Source organism: Aethalodelphis obliquidens, unplaced genomic scaffold, assembly GCF_003676395.1.
Source record: "Aethalodelphis obliquidens isolate GAN/ISIS:26980383/991018 unplaced genomic scaffold, ASM367639v1 scaffold50, whole genome shotgun sequence".
In the NCBI taxonomy this organism is placed as follows: Eukaryota; Metazoa; Chordata; class Mammalia; order Artiodactyla; family Delphinidae; genus Aethalodelphis; species Aethalodelphis obliquidens.
The window spans coordinates 1,153,628-1,161,703 of record NW_020837994.1 but is presented as its reverse complement, the minus strand read 5'-3'; the positions used below and the strand labels follow the sequence as shown (position 1 = coordinate 1,161,703).

At 41.0% G+C, this 8,076-nt stretch overlaps 1 pseudogene; it reads right to left on the bottom strand.

The window, feature by feature from the left end:
• Positions 1-418: 418 nt before the first annotated feature.
• LOC113607707 (H/ACA ribonucleoprotein complex subunit 3 pseudogene) lies at positions 419-612 on the bottom strand (annotated as a pseudogene).
• Positions 613-8,076: the final 7,464 nt, after the last annotated feature.

Here is an 8,076-nt window from a genome sequence, read left to right as displayed (position 1 = left end):
CTTCCCCATCACATTCATTTCTGGATATCTTTAAGTAGCATATTTTTTTCCTTCAAGACTATAAGGTTTGGGATAGAGAGCAATTAGAAATCACAAGGATAGGAGGGATTTTTAGACCCTGTGCTAATTGGAGTAGGTGGTAATGTTGGTGGGGTCATATTATGTTTTTTTTTCCTTCAAATCATTGTAATAACCTGGCAGTGATTCAAAGTATAAGAAGATTCAAACGTCTTCCCTTTAAAGGGGATGCTACCATGATTGCCTCACAACAAGCATGATCCAAGGCAATCATGAGACTGGATTCCAAAGAGCAAGAGTCGTAGGAAAGCTTCAAGGCTCACAGATTGAAGAGCTTGGTTTCAGAAAGTCTCTTGAGGGCAAGCAGACAGCAGAAGAGACCTGAAATTTTAAGAGATCCTCAGAGGACGGGGTGCAATTGCTGGGTCATGAGCACCTTAAAGCATGCCTTGATGGTAATATGGTGTCAAGAGTATTTGTCGCCTGGGAGAACTGAGCAGCATGGGCCATGCAGGTCTGTTGTCTCATAGGGTCAAGCTTCTTCAGCGAATAGATCCGGTCTCCCTGCTCATTGAGATAATACTGGAGAAACATGACCATACCAAAGCCAGAGGGTCCAATTCCGTCTGCCCATATTATGTTGTGCTTTAAAATAAATATGGAAGTTTTTACTTTTGGAAATTAAAAAAAAAGAATCTGTCCAAAACAGAAGCTGCATTCACTAAGCAGTCAATTCTATAAGTGAAGAAATTGCCAATTAAAAACATTTTATTGGGCTTCCCTGGTGGCGCAGTGGTTGAGAGTACGCCTGCCGATGCAAGGGACATGGGTTCGTGCCCTGGTCCGGGAAGATCCCACATGCCGCGGAGCGGCTGGGCCCGTGGGCCTTGGCCACTGAGCCTGCGCGTCTGGAGCCTGTGCTCCGCAACGGGAGAGGCCACAACAGTGAGAGGCCCGCGAACCGCAAAAAAAAAATATTTATTTATTTATTTTGGCTGCACCATGTCTTAGCTGCAACACGCGGGATCTTCCTTGCAGCATGCAGGATCTTTAGTTGTGGCATACAGGCTATTAGTTCTGGCCTGCGGGCTTCTTTGGTTGCAGCATGAGGACACTTAATTGCGGCATGCATGTGGGATCTAGTTTCCCGACAAGGGATCGAACCCAGGTCCGCTGTATTGGGAGCATGGAGTCTTACCCACTTGACCACCAGGGAAGTCCCAGAAATTGCCAATTATAATGTTCTCTCTTTCAAACCTTTCCACAAACCTTCCCACCCCTTGAGCCAATCTTCTACCAGAATTGCCTTTAAAAATAAACAGACCTGGGCTTCCCTGGTGGCGCAATGGTTGAGAGTCCGCCTGCCAATGCAGGGGACACAGGTTCGTGCCCTGGTCCGGGAAGATCCCACATGCCGCGGAGCGGCTGGGCCCATGAGCCATGGCCGCTGAGCCTGCGCGTCCGGAGCCTGCGCTCCGCAACGGGAGAGGCCACAACAGTGAGAGGCCCGCGTACCGCAAAAAAAAATAAATAAATAAATAAATAAACAGACCTGAAAGAAAAGTGTATCTAAATATGATTTTTGTACCTGCAGAGCATATCTCTTCTCAAGAACATATAAAAGGCATAATAATCTCCTTTGCTCCTTCCCAAATTTTCTGCAACTAGGAATTATAGTGAGTATTTTACTCTATCCTCTATAAAAATCAGAAAATTATAGTATGTGTTTTCTAGTTCAGTCTCTCTGTTGAGCATGTGAGATTGCTTGGTTCTAAACTTTGGATTAGGGCAGTCTCACTGCTAAAGAAAGAAACCCTTAGCCAGTCTGTGGGGCTGCAAGATCTGATTTCTTACTAGAGGTTACTCATAATTAGAGTTGCAAGATTTAGCAAACAAAAATAAGGATGCCCAGTTAAATTTGAATATAGAATTTAAAATTCTAATTTAATTTGGTATCCAGTATTTTATCTGGCAACCCAATCTAATTAATACACCAATATTATGCATTCATTATTTCAACTTAATATGTTTTTATTGAACACCCCTAGAGTAAAACACTGGGCTAGGCTTTGTAGGTCAAACCGAAGGTAAAATGTGTGTCCTCGAAGAATTTATAATATTGGAAGGTATAAGGCAGGACACTGAAATTACATGTAAACAAACGAAAACTACATGTATAATAATGTTACTATATAGAGTTGCCTGTCAGTCTCTCTGTAGTTTGTTTCTTTGAATGTTGAGTATTGGTCCCTTTCAGGTATTTGTATTTGGAAGAACAGAGTCCTTCCCCTGTAGTAAAGCTCTGTCTTGGAATTAGCATGACTTTCGCCTGTTCATTACTACCAAAGCATAAATACCTGGTATTGAACAGGACTGTTCAATATTTTAACTGTCTATACAGCAAAGTGAAAAATTAGAAAGCTAGACACTTGAATGCTCTTTTTTCATTATAATTTCAAGCTTGCTTTATCTTAATTTGTGATTGATATTTAATCAGTAGTAGTTTGTTATACTTTGAACTTCTGGGTTTGCCTTCTCTTAAGAATTTAATGGAATTTAATGACTCTAAACAAACACTTAAGAAGACGGTACTTAAAGGAAGCCTATGACCCCTTTGCAATGGATGAATTGTTTTGCAATGTGAGTAATTTCATTCTCTAATTTATGAGTTTATAAGTAAAATGGGTTAATAGTTCAGATACTAATGTTAAGTTTTCTATCAAATAATACAAAAGGGATGTTATCCCAAGGGGAAAAGAGTAACATCTCTATATAAACATTTTTTTTTGCATCTTTCCCTCCAAATGATAACTATTTATTGAGTTCTTTCTCTGTGCAGGCACTATGCTACATGCTTTACAGACATCATTTAATTTAATTCTGATGGAGAAACCAAGGCTAGAGAGGTTGGAGATGTGACCCAATATTTTTTTAGGATATCTGGTGATCTTGTAAACACTAACAACAGAAAGCACAACTGCATGCAACATTTTTCTTAAATGAAGAGTTTTAAAGCACTCAATTTTTAAAAGAGAGATCCGAGTTAAATACAAGGAAAAACTTCCTGATAATGAAGAACTGGAATGGAGAGAGTGGAGAGATTTTCTTCCCTATATAGTATACTAAAGGATCAGTTAATGTTTATATGCGTAGAAGCCGATAGAGATGAATAAGCACTACAGATCTTCTCTGAGCTCAGTAATTATGGGAAAAGGACTTTGTCTGGAGACCAGAGAGGGGACTTGTATTGGAGGTGTATTGTTCCCTTTCCAGCTTCAATCCTATGTCCACCTACTGTGGAAACTTGCATGGCAATTGCTACTTCTAAAACAATAAATAATAATTATCTACCTCTAGCTATTGGATTCTTACTTCAATGAAATATGTGGAAAACTAAACTCACTATCTTCCTGCCTTTCTTGACCTTGTATGCCCCACTTCTTTATTTGCTACCTTCTTTTTTCTTTCCTTCTCTTCAGAACAAAATTCCTTAGATGAAAGAGTCTTCACTTCTTGCCTCCATTTCTTTTTTTTTCCTCCATTTCTTAGTCTCCCATTTCCTCTTAAACCCAAGTGTGGCTTCTCTCCTCCTCTCTCCTGAAACTTCTTTGACTCAGGACAGTGACATTTTAAAAAAGGAAAACTTTATTGAAATATAATTTACATATGATAAAGTCACTCATTTTAAGTTGCTTAATTATAATTCAGTGATTTTTATTAAATTTACAACATTGTACAATCATCACCACAATCAAATCTGAAAACATTTCTATTGCCTTGAAAAGAGCCCTGTGCTCATTTGCAGTCACTCACCTTTTGAGAACAGATTCAATGAATGATTTTCAGTCCACAACTTACCTAACTGCTCTGAATACATTTGGCCCTACTGACCATACCTTTCCTTTTGAAACTTTCTCTTCCCTTCTTTCTGGCCATCACTTTCTCCTGGTTTCTCTCCTAACTTTTTTTTTCTCTCCTAACTTTTTGATAATTCTTCACAGATTACTTTCTCTGCCAGGCTTTATTATTTTTAAAAATATTTATTTATTTATGTATGTATTTGGTTGCACCGGGTCTTAGTTGCGGCACGCGGGATCTTCCTTGCTGCGTGCGGGATCTTTGTCACGGTATGAGGGATCTGTTTCCCCGACCAGGGATTGAACCCCAACCCCCTGCATTGACAGCGTGGAGTCTTAGGCACTGGACCACCTGGGAAGTCCCTGCCTTACTTAAAATTTATTTACTTATTTATTTATATCTGCATTGGGTCTTTGTTGCTGCGTGCGGGCTTTCTCTAGTTGCGGTGAGTGGGGGCTACTCTTCGCTGCGGTGTGCGGGCTTCTCATCGCGGTGGCTTCTCTTGCTGCGGAGCACCAGCTCTAGGCACGCGGGCTTCAGTAGTTGTGGCATGCGGGCTCAGTAGTTGTGGCTCCTGGGCTCTAGAGCGCAGGCTCAGTCGCTGTGGCACACGGGCTTAGCTGCTCCATGGCATGTGGGATCTTCCCGAACCAGGGATCGAACCCGTGTCCCCTGCATTGGCAGGTGGATTCTTAACCACTGCGCCACCAGGGAAGTCCCCGTCCCTTACTTTAACTATTGCTGTTCCATTGAGTTCTGTCCTGGCCTTTCAGCCTACACCTACTTAAGTGATTACATTCATCTTCATGGCTACAACTGCCATCTGTAAGCCGATGACTCCAAAATTTCTATTTCCAGCTCAGACTCGTGCCCTGAGCTCCAGTCTGGTATAGTATAGTATAGTAAAACTACTTATCATCAACAGTGGTTCTTCTCTTGGGCTCTCGCTATAATAAAATGCAAACAGAACACTCATCAAATTAGCAGTTAAATCCTGTTCCTCTTTGAGGAGGAAATTAAGATTCACCTATATTGTATTAAGTATCAAAGTGCTAGATGAAATATGAAATATACATATGATCGCTGAAGTCTATAGACAATAATATACTCTTCTTGTCAGATCTTGTAAGTAAAATAGAATTTTAATGTACCTGCAACTCTATTACTTCATTCTAGCTTAAATTTTTACATATGTGTCTCACCAGGTGATTGATATAAACTCAAGAGCAGGAACCAAATCTTTTTCTGCTTTGTCTTTCCAGTAAGAAAGCACAGTGCTTGGTATAAAGTAGGTAAAAGTATTGTAGAATGAATAAATGAATGTATCAAGGCAGAACATACTTGAAACTGAACTGGTGTGTTAGTGTAGTGTACATTGGTGGTGGACTACCAAATGTCATTTTCCATCTTTTCTTCCTTATTACAAAATTGTAATTTTTTTGTAATAACCCATCTCCCTCCACATAGCAATACACTTTTGTATTTATCATAGAAATCCTATTTCTCATGCCAGTGACAGATATAGGATGGCTATATGAAGAAATTCTTGCCAGTAAGATGTAATGGGCAAAGAAGATATACAGATTGTCAACAAACTCATGAAAGAGTGCTCAACACCATTAATCATTAGAGAAATGCAAATCAAAACTACAATGAGATATCATCTTACACCAGTCAGAATGTCCATCATCAAAAAATCTACAAACAGGGCTTCCCTGGTGGCGCAGTGGTTGAGAGTCTGCCTGATGATGCAGGGGACGCGGGTTCGTGCCCCGGTGCGGGAAGATCCCACATGCCGCGGAGCAGCTGGGCCCATGAGCCATGGCCGCTGGGCCTGCGCGTCCGGAGGCTGTGCTCCGCAACGGGAAAGGCCACAACAGTGAGAGGCCCACGTACTGGAAAAAAAAAAAAATCTACAAACAATAAATGCTGGAGAGGGTGTGGAGAAAAGGGAGCCCTCTTGCCCTGTTGGTGGGAATGTAAATTGATACAGCCACTATGGAGAACAGTATGGAGGTTCCTTAAAAAACTAAAAATAGAACTACCATACAACCAGCAATCCCACTACTGGGCATATACCCATAGAAAACCATAATTCAAAAAGAGTCATGTACCACAATGTTCATTGCAGCTCTATTTACAATAGCCAGGACATGGAGGCAACCTAAGTGTCCATCAACAGATGAATGGATAAAGAAGATGTGGCACATATATACAATGGAATATTACTCAGCTATAAAAAGAAATGAAATTGAGTTATTTGTAGTAAGGTGGATGGACCTAGAGCCTGTCATACAGAGTGAAGTAAGTCAGAAAGAGAAAAACAAATACCGTATGCTAACACATATATATGGAACCTAAAAAAACCAAAAAAAATGGTCGTGAAGAACCTAGGGGCAGGACAGGAATAAAGACATAGACCTACCAGGGAATGGACTTGAGGACATGGGGAGGGGGAAGGGTAAGCTGGGACGAAGTGAGAGAGTGGCATGTACATATATACACTACCAAATGTAAAACCGATAGCTCGTGGGAAGCAGCCGCATAGCACAGGGAGATCAGCTCAGTACATTGTGACCATCTAGAAGGGTGGGATAGGGAGGGTGTCAGGGAGGGAGATGCAAGAGGGAAGACATATGGGGATATATGTATATGTATAGCTGATTCACTTTGTTATAAAGTAGAAACCAACACACCATTGTAAAGCAATTATACTCCAATAAAGATGTTAAAAAAAAAAAAGAAAGATGTAATGGAGAGTCTGCTGGGGAGATTCTGGGGAAAGTTTTTCAGTTATAAATAGAGATACATCGGGGAATTCCCTAGTGGCCCAGTGGTTAGGACTCTGCACTCTCACTGCCCAGGGCCCAGGTTCAATCCCTGGTCAGGGAACTAAGATCCCACAAGCCACACGGCAGGGTCAAAAAAGAAAAAAAGAGTTGCAGCGAGGCATCTTCTTTCTTTGGACTTTATAGTGTCTAGAAGTGTCAAGTTGAACTATGACAGCCATCTTGTGAATACTGGGGATGCTAGTATCTAAGGGCAAAGTCAATAAACCGAGGAAAGCAGAACAGAAAGACAGAAGAAGGTGGTCTCTGCTGACATTGCTGGATGGAAATTAACCAACTTTGAAGGTTCCCTAACTTGGGACTTCATTATGTGACTTGCCCTACTATTTAAACTATTTAGAGTTGAGTTTTCTATTTCTTCTAGTTGAAAGAATCTTAACCAATAATTTTAGTAAACAGATAACATAGCAAACAACCTATGTGGGTTTTTTTTCCTTATTAGACTACAGTGGAGTGTGGACAAAGAGCACATGTCGACCCTGTTGTCATGTCTGTTGTCTGTGTTTTACTCCAGCTGTAATGTAGATGTTCTTACAAACCTCCTCTGAAAAAGACCCTTTGCACACTAACCTTGATAGTCTCAGATCTAGGCAACAGAAACAATAATAGGCATGTCAGGTGAAGCCAGGAAGACATATTTTAGGGTCAGTGCTATATGGAAACTTCTTGCTTCTACTGATGAAAATAATGAGAATTTTCAGGCTGATTCTACCACTCAATGCTGGCACTATTTAGCCCCAGGGGAGAATTCTAATGGTAATTATATTCAGGAGACTTTAAGATATATATTTATGCTGGTTCTTTGTAGTTATTATGATACTATTTATACAAGTTTCAGTACTTTTACCTTTTTCTCCTCCTTTTCCATCTATTCAAATTCTGCCTGTATGCCAAGATGCAGCTGAGATTTCACACTTCTCATAAATACAATGCACCATGATGTAACTCTGATGTACCAAAATACCTATATTTCTGAGCATCAAATACCTATAAGACCCTGGAGGTACATTATACACATAAGGTAACTTGCATAGCTTATGATCTAATTGACAAACTAGGACACAAAAAAAGTATGGAGTAGCATACTGATTCTCAAACTTAGGGTGCATAAAAGTCCACTTGTTACACCTGTTAAAAATCAGTTTCCTGGGCTTCCCTGGTGGTGCAGTGGTTGAGAGTCCGCCTGCCGATTCAGGGGACACGGGTTCGTACCCCGGTTTGGGAAGATCCCACATGCCGCAGAGCGGCTGGGCCCGTGAGCCATGGCCGCTGAGCCTGCGCATCCGGAGCCTGTGCTCCACAACGGGAAAGGCCACAACAGTGAGAGGCCCGCGTACCGCAAAAAAAAAAA